Below are 20,940 nucleotides of genomic sequence, written 5' to 3'. Positions count from 1 at the left end.
AAGTTTGGATGGTCACACTCCTTCTTTTGTTGTCACATAATACTGGAACCAGCTTCTATTAGAGCACCTGCCACAACCAAATGTGTTGATTCACTTATTTTATAACAGCTTTATTGAGAGTATTCACATACTATACAATTCACCCATTTAAAGTGTACAACTGAATTGACTTTTATTATAGTCACAGAATTGTGCATCTATCACCACAATCAATTTTAAAACACTTTTATTACCTCAAAGAGAAATCACACATTTCTCAGCCATGACCCTTCAACCTCTCCTTTCCTCAATCTCCCTCGCCCTAGGCAACCTCCAATCTCTACTCTGTCTCTATAGATTTGCCTCTTCTAGACATTTTGTATAGGTGAAACCATATAATACATGGTCTTTTGTGACTGAATTATTTCTCTTAGCATAATGTCTCCAAGGTTCATCCATGTTGTAACATGTGTCAGAACTTCATTCCTCTTTATGGCTGAATATTATTCTATTGTAAGAATATCCCACATTTTGTTTATCCATTCATCAGGTGATGGACATTTGGGTTGTTTCCACTCTTTGGCTGCTGCTAGGAACATTTGTGTACAAGTTTTTGTGTAGACATATATTTTCATTTCTCGTGGGTATATACACCTAAGAGTGGAGTGCTGGATCATATGGTAACTCTATGTTTAGCTGTTTGAGGAACTTCAAGACTGTTTTCCACAGTAGCTGCATCATTTTATAATTCTACCAGCAGTTTATGAGGGTTCAAATTTCTCCACATCCTTGACAACACTTATTATTATCTGTCTTTTTACTATAGTTATCCTAATAGGTGTAAAGTGATAGCTCATTGTGGTTTTGATTACATTTCCCTGATAGCTAATGATATTGAACATCTTGTCATGTGTTATTGGTCATCTATATAACTTCTCTGGAGAAACGTCTATTCAAATTCTTTCTCTATTTCCTAATTAGGTTACTTGTTTTATTGTCATTGAGTCATAGGAGTTTTTACATATTCTGGGTATTAATCTCTTATCAGATATGTGATTTGCAAATATCTTCCCACATTCTGTGGGTTGTCTTTGTACTCTGTTGATAGTGTTCTTTGATGGGCAAAATTCTTAATTTTGACAGAGTCAATTTATCTATTTTTTCTTTTGTTGGCTCCACTTGTGACATCACATCAAAAAACCAAAATCATGAAGATGTTCTGCTATGTTTTCTTCTAAGAGTTTTATAGTTTCAGCTCTTATGTTTAGATCTTCAATCCACTTTGAGTTAATTTTTTATGTGGTAAGCCTATTTCTAATTGAGTTATTTTTCTTTTTTATTATAAAGTTGTAAATCCATTTATTTTTGTGCATTTATATATGCTAGTCTCCTCCTTTAGTTTGTGATTTCCTTGAGGCAGAGACGGTCTTCCCGATTTTGGCATCCTCAGGGCTCAACTTAATGTTAGGCATAAAATAGATGTTGAAAAATTATTTATTGAACTGAGCTTATACAATATTTCTGAGTAGAACTACTCATGTTGTTACCTAGGAAAGTATATATGGCGGATTTTGCATTCCAAGTACTATTCATGGTTTGAAATCACGTACCATGTCTGCTTTTATTGCATTTTCTTGATGTTGTGCAGTTTCTTTTGCTGAGTGAGTTTCTGTTGCCGGTTCAGTTCAAGCCTAAATTCTGCTGGTTTCTTCCTTTTTCCTTAGAAGCCATTAATAGTCAATCCTCTTTTCTTTGCAATCTTCCTAAACCAGAATAAAGTGAGTAAGAGAGAATCCAATGCAGGTGAGGCCAACCCCAAGTGTACAGACAGGGTGACAGGCCCCATGACAACCTGGAATACATCTTATCTAATGGATAGCCTCTCCTGTGCCCACACATACCCAATGTTGCCTGGTCTTTTAAATTTGGATGTTTATGAGAAGTTGCCCAACTTTTAAGTGTTGGTAACTAATTTTTTTTAAAAAACATGATTTTTAAACATGTTTTAAACAGGAGGACAGCAGTTTGTATCTTTGATCTATATATATTTACTCAACGCGTGTTAAATTACTCACTGTAGCTTGGGCTCCAGTCTTTAAAGTCTATTAAATTTCTTCTGCCAAACAAAGTACTAATTCTGAAGCTTGCCTTAGCTTGTCATTACTTATTATTTATACCATGCTGAGTTAATCCCTGAATTTGACCAAACATAAATCATTGGATGCCTACCCTGAGGAATTTCTGTCTTGCCCTGCACTTCAGAGAATTACTAGATTAGACAAAGAAATCTCAGATGGGTTATTGAACGCAGAAAAATCAAACCTGCCCAAAGAAGCACTTCAAACAGATAGTCATGCCTTATACCATATGCCCTACTCTGAGGAAAATCATAACCTTTGACCTACTTCTCTCTGAACAAATATTCAATTACATGATTAATGAAATCAATGTTTACAATTAAGTTGCTACATTTCTTTGAATGATTTCTAAAGCTGTTTAAAATTTTGCTGGTGGATAAATACCACTTGCAGTAAATGCAAAAGTTGTCCTTGTTCAAGGAGTTCTGGTTCTCAGCTGAAAGTGCTCTGAACCACGGTAAGCCAGGAAGGAACTTAAAGCAACTGCCAAACAATTGTTTGTATTGTAGGGGAGAAAAGCTCTTCCCTTTTTCCCTTCCAGTGGCTAGTCTAGTAATTACATTGACATAAGACAGATTAACAGGAGAAAAACAAATTTAATTTTGTATGTTCGGGAGTCCATAAAAATATGGGACTCAAAGAAGTGACCAAAGCAGACTGCTTTTATACCTTTTAGACAAGGAAACAATAAATTTGTGAAGAATTGACAAGATGAAGAAGTTTGGGTTTGGAATAGTAAATTAGTGAGGAAGTAACAGGTTTGTTTATATAGGTTTCTCGGCCCTAAATTCCCTATCTTTGGTGATATGGGTGCCTTCTACCTTTCTAGTACAGAGAGGGGACTTTTTACAGGGGAGATTTATCTCCTGCTTTCATGGGGAAAAAGGAAGTTCGGAGTGTCCTTCTTGCAACAGCTGTTTCTCAAGTTCCTTCAATTCAAAATCATCAATACTCCAAAGAGGCATATCTTGGAATGACATATTCTGAACCCCTGCGATGATTAGAGGCTTCTCAAATATAATATACTGAGAAGCATACCCCTGAGTTTGCCCTTATTCTTGCCTCTCTCCTCTCCTCCATCTTAGTAAATGGCCATGCCATTCACCAGGTAATCAAACCAAAACCTTTCTCTCCCTGCCCCAAACTTATACCTATCCATCAATATTCAAATGTCCCAAACATTTTGATGTGATAAATGTGTGCATTTGGATCTAGCACTTGCCTCATAGCCTTCAGGCTTCACCTGGGCTCACTGATCATCCTTGGGGCTTGGCTTTGGTGTGGGCTGGGAGCCACTTCTAGGCACTAGTAAGTTTATAAGTGAAGGCAAAAGGATAGGTGTAAATAAACACCAGACAGCAAACCCTGATAGAATGAACGATGCTGACGGATGGGTGCGCAGAGGAGAGCTCACAGCCCATTTCTGGAACACTGAACGAAGACGGAAGAGCGTTGATGGAGGAAATAGCAAAGGAAACCACAGCCCAGAGGAAACCACAGCTAGACTAGGAGATGCATCTGGAGGGGGGGGCAACAGACTGCTCTGCCTGTAGAATTTGGGACGGGCTCAGGGCTTGACACTTAGCGGCAGGAGAGAAGAATGGGGCTGAAAACCAAGCACTGTCTGAAGATCTGTGTCCAGGAGGGTCAACATCCCCCTACCCCACCCCAGTCTGTGCACAGAGCTGCCGGGAACATCAGCCAGGCACTTACCCTGAGCCCAGAGAAATGTGCCCAGCCAGGGAAGGACTTGCGCAGCTGGTGTGCAGACCCAGAGTGAAGACCACCTCCTGCTGGAATGCAGCTGTTGAGGGGAGGGGGGCAGAGTCTTATCTTAGCCTCAGGTGCTTCTCTGCCCACTCCTGCTGAGGAGTCCAAGGCAGCAGTCCCTGCTCCAGTCCCAGAGTTTTCGTCCACCTTTAGGGGCTCACTAGAGATTAGACAAAACTTGTAGCAGGAAAGAAAGCAACCAGGATTCTAAAGAGAGAGAGAAAGGCAGAGACAGAAACTTATCTCGGAGGAAGCAGACGGAATTCAGAGAACAAGAGAGTATAAAACAAAGAACATAACAGAATAAAACCTCTTTGATCAGCATCCTCAGAGAGATTTTAGAAAACATTGCATCCATAGAACAAGAGCATGGCACTATGAAAAATGAGCCATGTGAAAATACCCACAACAACAGCCTCTGGAAATTAAAATTGTTTCACAAAACATAAAATAACAAATGTGGATGGACAATAACATTTAGGACATTTCAGAGACTACAGAGAGAAAGAGGAGACAGAAAATATGACAGAAATAATAAGAGATATAGATGATTAAACCAGGATTAATCCAGATACAATGCCTAACTAGTAGGAAATCAAGAGAGAGAGAGACAGAGAGGGAGAGAAACAGAGGGGAAGAGAAGAAGGAGGAGGAAGAGGAGGAGAAGGAGGAAGAGGAGGAAAAGAAGAGGGGGAGGGAGAGAGAGAGAAAGAGAGGGAGAGAAGGAAAGAAAGAGAACATAAAATGTAGAGTAGAAAATTATCAAATAAATAGAGAAACTTTTCCAAGAGCTGAGGAAAGACACAATCTTGAGATTGAAAGAGGCTTTGAGAGTATAAATTAATATACCACTTTGAAGAGTGACTTGACAGTAATTCCTGGGGTTGACTGTTCACACACCCAGTAATTTCCCTTTTGAGTCTGTCCTCTGGAGCAGAGCTTCCCGACCAGGTGCCCCAAGTTGAATGCAGATGTGTGGAGTTTGTATGTGTCCTCAGGTGTCCCCTGGTGGCTGAGCAGGGCCAGGGGCATTTAGGGCTGCTGGGATCAGCACCTCCTGCAGGAGCAGTGCCATCCTGTGCTGACTCCAATCTGCCACACCAGTAGTGCTGTGTCTGGTGTGTGATGTGACGTGGGAATGTTGGGAAGCATTTGTCTCAACACAGGACATATAAGCAGCTTACGCGGTGATGTTCGTGGAAGCAAAATAAATGGGAATAGACTAAATATCTACCAATGGATTAAAAAGTAGTGCATTTGCTGTGCAAACTATTATATATAGGATGGATAAACAACAAGGTCCTACTGTATAGCACAGGGAACTATATTCAATATCCTGTGATAAACCATAACGGAACAGAATATATATGTGTGTGTGTGTGTGTGTGTGTGTCTGTGTGTGTATATGAATGATATCTGAATCACTTTGCTATACACCAGAAACTAACACTTCGTAAATCAACTATACTTCAATAAAATAAATTTTTTTATAAAAAGTAATGCATTGATCATACAATGAACATCACACAAAATAAAAACATGAACTGGACTACACATATCATCATGGATAAAGTCTGAAAACAAAATGTTGAATGAGAAAACAAGTTGCAAATCATTTATATAATGTCTACAATACCATTTATGTAAAATTAAAAAAAAAAAAAACAGTGGACTGTATGTTAAAAACAAGCTTTCTGAAACTGGAATCTATGAAAAGAATCTACAATATCAAAATTTAGAAGATCACCTGAGATGAAAGGAAAAAAATACATTTAAAGATTTATGATTTGGAAGCAAACATTTGATGTGTCCCTTCAAGAAAAAAAGAAAAGCAATGACTATAAAATACTAGATAAAATACACAACGGTAAGATAATAGCAAAGGGGAGGGGGAAAATGGTTGTGAAACAGGTAGAAATGAAAAAGAAGCAGGATGAAACAAGGAAAGAATGTGATGTGAAGGACAAGCTTGAGTCACAAGGCTAGAATGCAGCAAAAAACATTGAACTCTATGACTGAATCAATATCACACTTTTTAGAACTACCGTATGACCCAGCAATCCCACTTCTAGGCGTATACCCGGAGAAAACAATAATTCGGAAAGATACATCACCCCAATGTTCATTGCAGCACTATTTACAATAGCCAGGACATGGAAGCAACCTAAATGTCCATCAACAGAGGAATGGATAAAGAAGATGTGGTACATATATACAATGGAATATTACTCAGCCATAAAAAAGAACAAAATAATGCCATTTGCAGTGACATGGGTGGACATAGAGATTGTCATACTGAGTGAAGTAAGTCAGAGAGAGAAAGACAAATACATGATACTGCTTATATGTGGAATCTAAAAAAAGGGTACAAATGAACTTATTTATAAAACAGAAGTAGAATCACAGATGTAGAAAACAAACTTACGGTTACCAGGGGATAAGCGGGGGGAGGAGGGGTAAATTGGGAGGTTGGGATTGACATATACACACTACTATATATAAATAGATAAGTAATAAGAAACTACTGTATAGCACAGGGAACTCTACTCAGTACTCTGTATATGCCTATATGGGAAAAGAATCTAAAAATAAGAGTGGGTATATGTATATGTATAACTGATTCACTTTGCTGTACACCTCAAACTAACACAACATTGTAAATCAACTATACTCCAATAAATTTTTTTTTTAAATCACACTTTTAATTAATATAACTTTAAAAAAATATTTTTATTTATTTATTTAGGCTGCACTGGATCTTAGTTGCGGCACACGGGATCTTTAGTTGTGGCATGTGGGATCTTTTAGTTGTGGCATGCATACTTCTTAGTTGTGGCATGCAGACTTCCTTAGTTGCAGCATGCGAACTCTTAGTTGTGGCATGCATGTGGGATCTAGTTTCCCGATAGGGATAGAACCCAGTCCTCCTGCACTGGGAGTGCGGAGTCTTACCCACTGGACCACCAGGGAAGTCCCTAATTTATTATAACTTTAGAATAAGCTTTAATATCTGATTACGTTACTCAACTTTCAATATCTTTCTTTTAACACTTAAAAATATATTCATATTTTCTTCCTTTTGAAGAAAAACTTTTTAAGATATGACAAATAAAGACACTACCATAATTTTATACAAACAAAATATTAATTATTAAATTTGAAGAGAATTATTTTTAAGTTTTCTGGACTTCGGTTAATGATTATTTTTTAAAAACTACCAGTAAGACTTGAGAAAGTATATTTGCTGTGATGTTTGGTGATGCTCTACTCCACGACCAGGGGATGTGAGTCTCCATTATTTTATGTTTTCGAGGCCTGACTTTATTGACAAAATTATAAGCACCTTAGATGTAGGAAAGAAAATGCATTTACTACAGAAAGTAAATAAGGTAATTGACATATTACATATTAATAAAAAAGTAGAACAGGATGCTGTCCAAACAAAAATTCTGGGACTTCCCTGGTGGTGCAGTGGTTAGGAATCTGCCTGCCAATGCAGGAGACACGGGTTCGATTCATGTTCCGGGAAGATCCCACATGCCGTGGAGCAACTAAACCCATGTGCCACAGCTACTGAGCCTAGACTCTAGAGCCCACGAGCCACAACTACTGAGCCCACACGTCACACCTATTGAAGGCCGGATGCCCTAGAGCCCACACGCTGCAACTACTGACCACACGCTCTGCAACTACTGAGCCCACGTGCCGCAACTACTTAGCCCACGTGCTGCAACTACTAAGCCCACGCGCCTATAGCCCATTCTCCGCAACAAGAGAAGCCACCACAATGAGAAGCCCATGCACCACAGCAAAGAGTAGCCCCTGCTCACTGCAAGTAGAGAAAGCCCATGTGCAACAATGCAGCCAAAAAAATAATAGTAATTAATTAATTAATTAATTAGTTTTTAAAAAATGCTTAAGAAACTCAAGAATGAAATTATCCATTTATTCACTCCACAAATCTGGATAAGTGTGGACTAAGGAGCTGGGGACACACGTGGTCCATGCCTAATGGAGCTTCTATTCTGGTAGAAGGGCCAGGTAGAGTTGGGACCAACATCAAATAATAATCAGTATCATGACTGAAAAGAACAGAGTTTTGTCTGAAGCCTTAGGAATTGCAATTCAGGAGACACAGATGCAGGTAAAACCAAGAGTGTTCTGGGGAAGAGAAACACGAGGTTATAAAGGCAAAAGCTACAAGGTAATTACAGTTGTCTTGCAAGACTTATAATCGGCTCTGATGCAAAAGAGAAATATTTGTTCCTTTATTTTTTTCTTTTCCATTATGGTTTAGTACAGGATACTAAATATAGTTCCCTGTGCTATGCAGTAGGACCTTTTTGTTTATCTATTTTATATATAGTAGTTTGTATCTGCTAATCCCAAACTTCTAATTTATCCCTCTCCCCCACCTTTCCCCTTTGGTAACCATAAGTTTGTTTTCTATGTCTGTGAGTCTATTTCTGTTTTGTAAATAAGTTCATTTGTATCATTTTTTTAAATTTAGATTTCACATATAAGTATGGTTTTTGTGTTTCTCTTTCTGACTTTATTTAGTATGATAATCTCTAGGTCTATTCATGTTACTGCAAATGGCATTATTTCATTCTTTTTTATGGCTGAGTAGTATCCCATTGTGTATATATACCACATCTTCTTTATCCATTCATCTGTTGAGGGACATTTAGGTTGCTTCCATGTCTTGGCTATTATGGGAAATATTTGTTCTTAAGAGAGAGATAGGCTGAAAGGGCTTCCCTGGTGGCGCAGTGGATAAGAATCTGCCTGCCAATGCAGGGAACACAGGTTCGATCCCTGATCCAGGAAGATACCACATGCCGCGGAGCAACTAAGCCCGTGAGCCACAACTACTGAGCCTGTGCTCTAGAGCCCGCGAGCCACAACTACTGAAGCCCACGTGCCTAGAGCCCATGCTCCACAACAAGAGAAGCCACCGCAATGAGAAGCCCGTGCACCACAATGAAGAGTAGCACCCGCTTGCCACACCTAGAGAAAGCCTGCACGCAGCAACGAAGACCCAACGCAGCCAAAAATTAATTAATTTAATTAAAAAAATTTTTTAAAAAGAGAGAGATAGGCTGTCACAAGTTATTTAGGGTAAGGGTCCCATAAGTATCTTGGGTTTCTGGAACACTGTGCAGATGATCTGGATGCCTGTGTTAAGGCAATAAGTGGTCAAAAGTTCAGATTCCATCCAAGCTGAGACATGCATAAGTCCCACCTCATCAGTGGCCTCCTGGCTCCATTTTAGAGAGCTCTCTTAGCAATACTGACTCCATTCTGATTTTTCTTTTACACCAGAAACTGGAATGTAAAGTAGAGAAAGCTGCAGGTGCCCCAGGGGAGATGTGACCAAGCCTAGGCATCAGGAAGAGTTGCCTTGAAAATGTGATGAGTAAGCTAAGAGCTGAAGGACCAAAGGAGCTAGCAAGGCAAAGAACAAAAGAACATTCCAGGTGAAGGGAGCTCAGGTATGGAGCCAGGTGAGAAATTATTGACTAAAACGAGAAATCTGTGATTACGGACTTCCCTGGTGGTCCAGTGGTTAAGGTTCCACTGCAGAGGAGTATGGGTTTGATCCTTGGTCAGGGAAGTTCCACATGCCATGCAGTGTGGCCAGAAAAACCAAAATCTGTGATTACAGATAGTGACATTGTCACTCAAGAATTACTAATGCCATTTCTATTCATAAAAGGGATTTGCTCATAGGGTCCTCGGAACAAGATGTGGACTGAGTTTCATCTTCACAGTAAGCAATCTGGTAGATTACACAGCTCTACTATTCTGAAGTAGAAACATATTCTACTATGTTCCATCTAAGATTGGTATTCTTTCTGCAGTTGCAAAAACACAATATTCAACTGCTTTTGTATAGCTTCGTCAACTGCTTTTGTATAGCTTTGTAGCTTCATACAAGATAAATGTCCTATATCCCAATATATTGACTGGTTTTTGTATCTTATAAAAATATTTTGCCCAGAGGATGCTTTGGATTATTTTTTTCAGAATTTAGAATGTTGCACATGGTGGGGGGAGGGGTACAGTTGGAAGCCTTTAACTACTAAGTAGAAATTTCATGATGTTCTATATTTGAATGTGTAATTTCATTAGTGATGTATTCTTTTTCTTTCTTTTTTTGCTGTTTGCAGTGACTATTTCAGAGTTCAAATTACAAGTTTTACTTTGAAGATTTTATAAAAAGATAATTGCCTACTTTAATTTACAATATTGAATTTTCAAATAAAACAAGGATGCACAGTGATTGAGGTCCTAGCCAATGTAATAAAGAGACAAAAACTAGGAAGTTGAATAATGGAATGATGCTTGTCTTACAAAATTCAAAGTGATCAACATAAAATCTAGTGGCAGTAGTAAGAGAGTTCCATTAGGTGGGCAGGTATGGTTCCAACAAAGAGTAACCATTCACCCTGAAACAAAGCCAGACCCTGAGGGGCCCTCCTGGGTACAAGTTTCTTCATGTCCTGGTTTCTGATTTGTAAAAAAAGCTTTAGTCTCCTAGGCCTTCCCCAAGTTCCAAAGATCAGACTCAATCAGTTAAGTATTATAGAAGTGAGAAAATGCAGAAACAAAGGAAAAGCAGTCAAACAAGATAAGTTCTAAGCCTGAACAATAGAGTCACAGGACTCCTAGTTCCTCCTGAAAGGATATAGATAACAATCTGAGGCATATCCTTGAGTTTTTTACAGAAACTAGGACCCCCCACCCCTGCCCCGGGTTGAAAACTGCTAACCACAAGCACACAGACACCAGACTGGTTGGAACCAGAAGGTTGAGGATTGAGATTCCTGAAATATCACCTTGTTACTGCACCACCAACCAATCAGAAGAATGTCCACAAGCTGATCACGCACCCTATGACCCTCAACCCTAGTGTTGCCTTTAAAATCCCTGAAAGCCATGAGGAAGTTTGGGTCTTTTAAGCATTGGCTACCCATTCTCCTTGCTTAGTGCCCTGCAAATAAACACTGTACTTTCCTTCACGACAACCTGGTGTCAGTAGATTGGCTTTACTACATGGCAGGTGAGCAAATGTAAGTTTGGTTTGGTAATAGTTTTTCACATAGGAGAACATCCTTACAAGGAACATCCAGTTAGAAATGTAATGCAAAATAATCCCAACGAAAACTATAAAAAAATTTACCAAACTTACTCAGTAAATTCAACCAATCTTAAGCCTAATGGAACTCGACACGTGAATTCTAAAATTTTTCTAAAAGATAAATAATATCTGCCAAAATTTTTTGAAGAAGAGGAATGATGAGAGCACACTGTCCTATCACAGGTAAAATACTGATGGCTGTGAAATGAAAATAGTGTGGCTTTGCACTGCTGCAGGCAACTTGACCAATGGGAATTTAGCACATGACAAAGTCAAAGTTCAAAAATGTAAACAAAGAATGGATTATTTTTTAAATGGTATTGAGACAACTGTCTGTCCATACAGGAAAATATGAGAAGTCTTTCTGGTGTATGGGAGCAAAATTTGCCACCCCAAATTGTGTCTCTTTGGCATGAGGATTAATACAGGCTGATTATTTTTAAGAAACAAGAGACTCAGGAAGTCTTTCTTTCTCCCTTCCCTTTAGCTGCCTAAAGAAGTTAGATAAAGGGCTTATTTACAGAATAAAGCTGTCCAAAGTTATCTGCAAAGAATATGGGTTAGGTGTGGTGGGGGAAACTCAGCAGGACCCAGAGACCAGAGTTTGCTTTGTGTCCCCTCACCTCTGCCTGGCCCAGCAAACATTTATTTACCAAACATTTGCTTTTTCAGCTTCCTGTGAATTGCCTTTCTCCTCTTTGAAGTTCCAAACTACTATCCCCAACATCTCTTTTGTCTTTAGCTGAAGATGGTATTTAAGGTCAGGGTTTCGGCCATTTGGGTGAGTTACTTAGTTTTCCTGGGTCTCTCCCATGTACAGGTTATTAAACTTTTGTTTGATTTTCCCCTGTTAATCTGTCTCATGTCAATTTAATTCTTAGACCAGCCAGAAGAACTTCGAAGGGTAGAGGAAAATTTCTTCTTCCCCAACATCAGTTTAAGAATCACACAGCCTTGGGACTTCCCTGGTGGTCCAGTGGTTAAGACAATGCACTTCCAATGCAGGGGGTGCAGGTTCAATCCCTGCTCAGGGAACTAAGATCACACATGCCACATGGTATGGCAAACAAAACAAAACAAAACAAAAACACACAGCCTTAAAATGTTTTGTATTGATTAAGGATGTAAATGTTAAAAAGTGAAATTATAAAAGTACTAGAAGAAACCAAGGGGGAATTTTTTTTTAATTAATTAATTAATTAATTAATTTATGGCTGTGTTGGGTCTTCGTTTCTGTGTGAGGGCTTTCTCTAGTTGCGGCAAGTGGGGGCCACTCTTCATCACGGTGTGTGGGCCTCTCACTATCGCGGCCTCTCTTATTGCAGAGCAGAGGCTCCAGACGTGCAGGCTCAGTAGTTGTGGCTCACGGGCCCAGTTGCTCCGTGGCATGTGGGATCTTCCCAGACCAGGGCTCGAACCCGTGTCCCCTGCATTGGCAGGCAGATTCTCAACCACTGAGCCACCAGGGAAGCCCTAAGGGGGAATATTTTTGATTGTTGGGTGGGAAAGTGAAACCAAACAGAAACCTGTGGGTCTCCCAGGTACAAATCCTTTCTGTGTCCCCCGTTTCTTGTTTGTAGACAATAAGCTTCATTCAGCTTCCATGACCTTCCCTGAGTTCCAAAAGGCAGGTTCAAACAGTTGCTAATCAGGGAAGGGACCGAATGCAGAAACAAGAGAGAAGTCAAGAAACAATAGTACAGACTTGGGGCTGGGTCCTTGTTCTTCCTGAAGGAATATATATAATAATACCTTTGAATTCTTCTGCAGGAACTAAGGTCCCCACCCAGGTGGAAGATGGTAACTTCAAGCTGAGCATAAGATTCCTGGAGCACCACCCTGTTACCTCACCACCAGGCAATCAGAAGAAAGTCACACACCCTGCAAGCCTTACCCTAAATTTGCCTTTAAAATCTTCTCACTGAAAACCATCAGGGAGTTCAGGTTTTTTAGCACAAGCCACCCATTTTCCTTGCTTGACCTGGCAATAAACCTTTCTCTGCTCCAGACTCCCACATTTCAGTTTGTTTGGCCTCACTGTGCGTCGGGCACACAAACTTGTGTTCAGTAACAAAAATACTGTTAGGGACTGAATGTTTATGTCTCCCCCAAATTCATATGCTGAAATCCTAAACCCCAGGGTGATGGAGTCTGGAGGTGGGGCCTTTGAGAGGTAATTATGAATGGGATTTGTGCCCTTATAAAAGAGGCATCAGAGAGCTCCCTCACTCCTGCCAGGTGGGGACACAGTGAGAAGACAGCTGTCTAGAAACAGACAGTGGGTCCTCTCTAGACACTGTATCAGATGGTGACTTGGTCCTGAACTTTTAGCCCATAGAAGGTGAGCAATAAATTTCTGTTGTTTGTAAGCCATGTATGGTATTTTGTTATAGCAGTCCAAACAGACTAAGACAATGACTTACTAATGAGGATATGAAATGCAAAAGCCATAAAGAAAATAAATAGGTTGGACTTGGCTGCATTAAAATTTAAACTTCTATATGGCAAGACACCATAAAAAAGTTAAGCAAATAATGCACAAAATTTTTTTAACATAAGAAGAAAATTATAACAACCCAGCAGGAGGGGAAATGCGTAAAGGTTGTGAGTAGACTGTTTAGATAAAGAAAACTACAAATGGTTAACAGAAACATTCTCTCTTAATAGTTATCAGAGAAATGAAAATTAAAATAGTGAGATATCATTTAAGCTAATTAGATGAGCATAAATAATAAAGATTAATAATATCCAGTGTAGGGACTTCACTGGTGGAGCAGTGGTTAAGAATCTGCCTTCCAATGCAGGGGACACAGGTTCGAGCCCTGGTCCAGGAAGATCCCACATGCTGTGGAGCAACTAAGACCGTGAGCCTGCGCTATAGATCCCACGAGGCACAACTACTGAAGCCCACGTGCCTAGAGCCTGTGCTCCACAACAAGAGAAGCCACGGCAATGAGAAGCCCTTGCACCACAACAAAGAGCAGCCCCTGCTCGCCACAACTAGAAAAAAAAACCCCGCGTGCAGCAATGAAGACCCAACGCAACCAAAAATAAATAAATAAATTTATTTAAAAAAAAATAATAACATCCAGTGTAAGCAAATGAATCTGTATGTTTCTAGCGTGGGAAGGAAAACTTATTCTTATACATTTTCGGTAGGAAATTGGTATAGGACTTTATAAAGAACTATTTGTAAGCATCTATCAATCAGATTTTAAAGTGTACGTATACTTTATGATAGCAATAACATTTATAAAAAGCCCTTCTATAGAAATAATCATGCATGTTAAGTGGATGATTATAGAAGTACTGTTTATCGTAATGAAAAACAGAAACACCCTAGATGTTCATCAGAAGGGGAATTTCATTAAACTGTGTCACCTTAATATAGAAAAGTATGCAGTGGTTTAAAAGGATATAAGAAAGTCCAGTTCAGGACAGCAGACCAACAAGACATGCCACCTTCCACTTGTCTGAGACCTCTTGCTTCTAGCAGTGCCTTCTTCATCCCAAAGCTCCCTGATGACACACCCTGAGTGAAGTCTGCTGGTCAGTGAGTGGTCCCCTGAGTTCCCAGTCAAACTCACTAGAAAGATCCCTGGGGGGACATGACTTCCATCCAAAACAACAGCATAAATTTCCATTGGCCACTGAGCTCTCCTGTAACAAACATCCACCAATCACCATGCAGAAAAAAGAGAACCAATAGTTTACAAGAGAAATACTTACACAAACAAATGGCCAGGCATGGAACAATAATTTGTGAACAACATAAAAGATGAAAACTCTCTAACATACTGGGAGAAATGTAAGAAGATTTTCTCCAACATAAAACCCAGATAAATGTGAAGTTACTGTGTACCGGGTACAGAGTTCAAGTATGGGAAGTTGAAAAGAGTTCTGGAGGTGGAGGGTGGTGATTGTTGCACAACAGTGTGAATGCACTTGATGCCACTGAACTGCACACTTAAAAGTGGTTACGATTATGTTATCTCTATTAAACTACAATTAAGAAAAAAAAAAAAAGAGAATATAATGAAAAATAAGACAGACGACCAGTTACTCGGCATTGTTCTCCTTGCAGCTGTGGTACCAAAGGAGATGTTAACGGAAGTTGTTCGATTTGACATCTGGGAAAGCGCCTGGAAAGCGGCACACATCCTGGGATGTGTCTGCCTCCGACCTACAGCTGTCTTGGGACAAGAGGGAAGGCAGCCTCACCAAAGGCATCACTACCCTGAAGACCTAACAAAGGAAAACAGACACCTTCCCCAGGGAAGAGGTGAGGACTAACCACCCTGCACCGCGAAGGCACCTTCCACCGGTCTCCTCTGTGGAGACGGTGTATGGATGACTCCCCAGCAGATGAGGTAATAAGACAAAACCCCCGTTGTGAATGTATGTGTTTCAGCCCCTTGGGAAGTCAGCTGTCTGAAGCCAATCAACTTGTGGGCATTAGTGCCAGGGAGCAGGTGACAAATCACATCCTGCTTGTTACAGCTAAAGCCAGAATGCCTCAGCTGTCGGGGAGAGACGCGTTAACCCCTCAACATCCGTTCCCATGACGCGCCTGTCATGAAGACTAGTAGAGTAATGCTTCCCTGTATTCTTGGTAGCCAAAGGGGATCACTTATTCCATGGACACAGGGGATAAAAAAATTCTTAGTCGTCCTCATTAGAAAGACAGTTAAACCATAAATCGCACAGGTCATGGAGGCATAGGACAAATACTCCAACTGCTAGCCCTCCTCTTTCATTTTTGAGGTCAGAAACTTGGGCCTGGAAAAGCTAATATTTTTCACAAATTTAGCAACTAATTTGGGAACTTAAATTCATGCTTGGAAGTGTAAGAGAAGAAAATAATTTTCCCTCTACCCTCTGAGTTCTTGGCTGAGACCCTCCTAATAATAAAAGACAGATTGACAAGAGAAAAAAGAACAGAAGTTTATTAACATGTATACCTCATAGGTGCATGGAATATACTCAGGGAAACTGTAAATCCCCAGATTACCCAAGCCACCACCTTAAATACCATCTTCAGCTAAAGACAAAAGAAAGATGTTGGGGAAGGGAGGCCAGTCATGGTGATGGTGGGGGTTATTTCCAGGAAGAGTAAAGTAAACAAGGGTAAAGTTGTTATATAGATTCAAGTGTGTGCCTCCCTCACTTATCAGACTGTCTTGTAATTTAGAGTCATCTTCCTCTTCCTGGTACATAATAGGTGATACCGATACAAATGGAGATTTGTTTTGTAAATGTAAATGTCCCTTACAAAAAGGTAACTTCTACTCTGTTTTCAGAGCTTCTACGGCCTCAGCTGTTTCTCAAAATAATCCTTGTGCCAAAGAGGCATATTTTGGGGTGGCATATTCTGCTACCCTTCAGCAAGCTCTAATATCTGTAAGAAAAATGGATAGTTTTGATATTTTTCCCCAAAAAACTACACATTCACTATCACCTTGAAAAAAAAATCTAGACGCTTGACTGTATTTTATTCTGTTGAGTTGTTAACTGCTCTGGTATTTATAGTTCTGTTTCCCTAGTGAAGACTGCGGTTTCAAAAGCCACTGTCCCTCCCCCATACATCACCATCTCCCTTACTCTGCTTAATTTCTTGGCAGTTGGGACCTTGTCTCTAGTCTCCAGGTCAAGAAGAAATCACACTCTAGAAAGATGATCTAAAATATTAATTTAAAATGTCATACATTATCTATTCTGGGTTTTATATAAACCATAATGTAAACTATGTTGGATTATATTAACACTGATTCATTTTTTAAATAAATCTTATTTGGTGTCTAGAAATTTTTTTCCTTAGAACTCTAAATTTTTCAGCTATAGAGGCCACATATTCTCTCCATATAGGCCCTCAGAGCACAAATCTGTGTTTTCCTGAAGAAACAGTGTCAACAATATGTATCAAAGATCTTTATTTTTTAATGGCGACTAAACAGCTCTCAGAAGGTAGAAGTGATTCGACACGTTAAACACAGGGGCTAAAAACCTTGCAGAGGAGAAAGGTCCTCGCGTCTTTCACATTTTCATGTGCTTGTGCAGTGGGTCAGTTTTCCTTCATGGCCCCTTTTTGTCTCTGTACTTTGCAGAGGGTGAAAACAAAGTCTCGGTATTTACATCAGTAGCACTAATATAACCGGTTTTGCTTAACTGATTTATTTCCATTACTACGCAACATTTCTGATGGTGGATTATACAAGTAACATGACATAGCCCTATCTGATCCACGTTTGTTCATGAATCAACCTAGCTCTTACATCCTCCTTCCCTTTCTCTTTACAAAAGATTTTGTTTAAAAAAAAAAATTAAAGGGGGAGCAGATGGAGCACTCTTCAGCACATATTAAGCCTTAAATGTGAAAATAGGGAACTTCCCTGGTGACGCGGTGGTTAAGAATCCGCCTGCCAATGCAGGGGACACAGGTTCCAGCCCTGGTCTGGGAAGATCCTACATGCCGTGGAGCAACTAAGCCTGTGTGCCACAACTACTGAGCCTGCATGCCACAACTACTGAAGCCCACGCACCTAGAGCCTGTGCTCCACAACAAGAGAAGCCACCACAATGAGAAGCCCGTGCACCACAACAAAGAGTAGCCCCCGCTCGCTGCAACTGGAGAAAGCCCATGCGCAGCAACAAAGACCCAAAGCAGCCAAAAATAAATAAATAAATATTTTTTTCTTTTTTAAATGTGAAAATAAGCTGAGGTAGATAGATAGAAGGATCTTGCAATGTCCACCTGTGAGCTACAGGGACATGGGGACACATGTAGACATCTCCCTGAGGCTGCAGCCCTGCTTTGTGTCTCCCCACCTTCTTCCCTCCAACGCAAGAGGCTACTGGACAGGCACGGCGTTTCTCCCTTAGTTCTGAGAATGCAGAAGTAAACACTTTCCTACCAACTCCCTGGTGGTCACTGCCTTGCCTCTCCTGAGCATCTCTTTGCCCATACCTCTTTTTCTGTATCCTTCTAAAGAAGGACAGAAATTTGGGGATTCAGTCCACTCTTCACTTCCCAAGTACAGAAACTGACAGCTCTCTCCCCAAAGTCACTCTGGCCGTAGTCCAGTCACCTGTAGGAACAGACCAAGAAGCAACAACTGGACCACTTCTCTTTTTCCTTCTCAAACAAGCTAAAAGAAATTATCCTGATATTTGTTCAAATGGTAAGGAAGACCTTTTTCAAGACTATTGCGATAGGGGCAAGAGATCAGGCCCAACTCTGAATGCAGCAAAGATGGCTAGGGGTTTACAGCCAATGAGCAGACTGTGAGGTTGGTGGATGGGAAATCACTAAGAGGAGACATCCAGGATGGGGAATTCTGGCTAAACCAGTCTAACTGGATTCTTGCTGAAGGCATCAAGGATGAGACACCAGTAGTGGGGGATGAGGAGTTTGATCAGATATCAAGAGTGGGTGAATCTGGCTAAACTGACTTAGCAGGATTTTTTGCTAAGATTGTCTTTAGCAGGCCGTGGATGAGGAGGCTGTGTAAAGTTTGGTCAAAGAGAGAGTCTTTGTGAACCAGCTGACTTAAATTGGGGTAGCCAGGGAAACTGCAAGACTCCTTCCTTCCTCAGGAATGCCTGGGCCAAGGAGCTGGTGCTGGTGGTGTCCTTCACCATCGGGGGCCTCATTATAATTCTGCCCACAATCAGCCCCTACACCAAGTATGCCATCATGATCAACCAGGCCTCACCTTACAACCACCCAGTGCTCCTCCTAGACAATGGGAACATACTCAATGGGTCCAGCCACCCACAGGACCCACAGGGCCCAAGCTTGGAGTGGCTGAAGAAACTGTGAGCATCTACATTGACAGGGAGGGGTCCTTTTCCCTGGATCCCCTAATGAAAATGTGAACACTGAAAAAAAAAAAAAAAAATGGGGGCAGCAAACGTATGTGCATGTACATGTACGTGTGTTTAATTATGGGAATGGAAGAGGCAGAAACAAGTGTATTTTTAGATGAGACAAGTCACTTCCCTAGGCCCAATTATTCCACGCTGCTTGGGGATTGGTGCCCGCCTCCATCCAGAGATTTGAACCAGTGAAGGTTTGCTCCATCTGTTTTTTGAAATACAACTATAATCCCAGGGAAAAACAACTATTTGTCTCAGGGACAAACCAGCCAGGGAAATTTCAAAGAAACGAGACAAGAGTTGGGGGGACTGGCCCACAGCACTGTCGTACTCATCCTTCAGGATTCCGCCTGGCTGGCTTTATTCCCACAATGTCTGGGCAGTCTGCATACTAAGCCCTAAGGGTGAGGACTCTGCCTTTAGTCCTCAGACATTTGTTGAACACCTACCTGAGCTGGGCCCTGAGAAGGTGCTGAGGATCTTGACCCCACTCTTGAGGAGCCTGCAGTCTGGAAGGGGAGGTGAAGATGCAAACACTCCCAGGACACCGGGGATGGGGTGGTGGGGGTGTGCAAGGCAGCTGGGGTGCAGCGTCAAAGGGAGGAAAGAAGGAAAGGGGAGGAGGACAAGTCAGAGAAGCTTCCCTGCCTCTCTCCCTCTCCCTGCCTCCCTCCTCTCTGATAATAGGAGAATTCATTTTGCTGTTTTATTTAATCCCAGTAATTCTGCAGAGTCTAGCTAACTGCTGGCACATAGATGCTCAAAAAAAGTTTAATTCACTGACTGAACAAACCCCATTTTTCCTCTCAGAATGTCTCCTTGGCATGAGGATTATCTCAAGCTGATAATTTTTAAGAAACAGAAGACTCAGGAAGTCTTTCTTTTTACCTCCCTCTTACTGCCTAAAGAATTTAGATAAAGGCCCTGACCCAGGAAGAGCTCCATCACCAGAGATATCTACAAAGAATACTGGCTGGGTGTGGCAGGGGTCACTCAGCAGGGCCTGGAGACCAAAGTCCTCTCTGCGTCCCACTGTCTCTGCATGGCATAGCAAACATCTGTTCACCAAACATTTGTTTTTCCACTTCCAAGTGAATTGTCTTTCTCCCCTTTGAAGTCCCAAACCCCTACCCTTTCTCCTTCCCTCAGATGACATATAGGCCTCAATTGCCTAACTCGCATTCTTATGGAGACCCCGTAGGTATGTAGTATGTAATTAAACTTTATTTTCTCTTGTTAATCTGTCTCATGTCAGTGTGGTTCTTAGACCAGCTAGAGGAACCTAGAAAGAGTAGAGGGAAATTTTTTCCTTTCCCAACATGGCACCATGAGCTTCTGGCTGGCATGCCAATGCCTCGTTCTCCTTGCTGCTGCTCTTCAGTATTCTGGATCCCCAAGGCATTGATAAGGGTATCCAACCCTACTATGAGGAAACGTATTAGCTCTGTAGGGGAGGAAAAAACTCTCCCTCTTCCCTCCTAGGTTCTCCAACTGGGGCCGTGCAAATTAGACTGATAAGAGACAGATTAAGTAGAGAAGCTCGGAGTTTATTAATGCGTGCAGCACGTATAGACATGGGGAAACTCAGGGATGAGTAACTCAAAGGGGTGGTTAGAACTTGGGCTTATATAGCATCTTAGCAAAAAACAATAAATCTCTAGAGATGTGACAAGACTTAGGAAAAGATGTTCAGGATTTAAAGGCAGCAAACTTGGGAAGGTAAATATATGGGGAGAACTCGTGGAAGATAAGTGTTGTTTTAGTAGCCTTGTTACATAGATTCCTCTCCTGCTATTTTGGGGGCTGAGAAGAGACTCAGAGCCATCCTCCTCTTTCTGGTACAGTACAGGGAGAAACTTTTACAAATGGGGATTTATATCGTGCTTTTAGGCAGATGGGGAGGGTGGAGAGCTGTGTTTGGCATCTGCTGTTTCTCAATTGTCTTCAGCTCAAAATAATCTTTATGCCCATGTGGCATGTCTTGGGGTGGCCTGTTCTGATCCCCTATAGCCCTTAATCTTGATTGGTGGCCAA

General features: G+C 41.0%; 1 non-coding gene and 1 pseudogene across 1 annotated transcript; both read left to right on the top strand.

The window, feature by feature from the left end:
• Positions 1 to 18,850, top strand: part of LOC137771006 (NADH dehydrogenase [ubiquinone] 1 alpha subcomplex subunit 3 pseudogene) — a 45,620-nt pseudogene extending 26,770 nt beyond the window's left edge.
• Positions 11,994 to 12,066, top strand: TRNAG-UCC (transfer RNA glycine (anticodon UCC)). Its single transcript has one exon. It is a non-coding gene; the product is annotated as a tRNA-Gly (tRNA).
• Positions 18,851 to 20,940: the final 2,090 nt, after the last annotated feature.

This window comes from Eschrichtius robustus, chromosome 10 (genome assembly GCF_028021215.1).
Source record: "Eschrichtius robustus isolate mEscRob2 chromosome 10, mEscRob2.pri, whole genome shotgun sequence".
Classification (NCBI taxonomy): Eukaryota; Metazoa; Chordata; class Mammalia; order Artiodactyla; family Eschrichtiidae; genus Eschrichtius; species Eschrichtius robustus.
This window is presented reverse-complemented; position numbering and strand designations above follow the sequence as displayed.